The following is a 755-nucleotide window of genomic DNA, read 5'->3' on the forward strand; positions in this document are numbered from 1 at the left end:
AGCCACACAAGCCTGTGACACGGGATCCTAGCCGGCGAGTGCTGCCTGCTGTCTCCACAGCCTGGGCATGCCTGCAGACGTGCTGTAGCCCTTGTGCCAGCTGTTGTGTCGGCAGGCAGCAAGCAAGATGTGCCACACGCATGCACGTGGCAAGGCCATTGCTATGATGGACCCTGCATGTGCTAAAGCACACCAGATCAACAGCTCAGGGAGGCTGTGAAGAGGTGACGCCTTTTCGGATGTATAACTGGGCTTCTTCATCCATATTCAAACACAAGCTTTCCTTAAATGAGTCAAATAAGCAATAAGATTTTTTCCCAGTCTCATGTATATTTGTAAGTGACATCTGCTGTCCTTCTCCTCCTGCATAATCTTGCTAAAATGTTTGACTGATTAAATAAAGTCCAGGCCTGGGGCTATTTCATATGAAGCATATGCAAATAAAGGAAGAGCAATGAAGGTTGAAAACTTCCCTTGCTGATGAGTTTCCCTGATCGCCATCACACTGCAGTGATCTCCCACTCTAAGGAGGAAAAGCCCTGCTCGGCAACAAAGAGCAACAAGCTCACACCTTACTAGTCATGCAGCAAAAACCTTTCCCCTGTGTTGTTTTGCTCAGGCTCAGGCTGCCATCTCTGTGACAGCTTACAGCTACAAAACCGAGAGCCCACGGATGGCAGGGAGGAGGGGGAGTAACGTACTGCAGTTTGGTTCAAAGCTTGGTAAGCCTTTGTCAGGTTTTTAAAAAGCAGCAG

This window comes from Buceros rhinoceros, unplaced genomic scaffold (genome assembly GCF_000710305.1).
Source record: "Buceros rhinoceros silvestris isolate BGI_N320 unplaced genomic scaffold, ASM71030v1 scaffold20370, whole genome shotgun sequence".
Taxonomy (NCBI): domain Eukaryota; kingdom Metazoa; phylum Chordata; class Aves; order Bucerotiformes; family Bucerotidae; genus Buceros; species Buceros rhinoceros.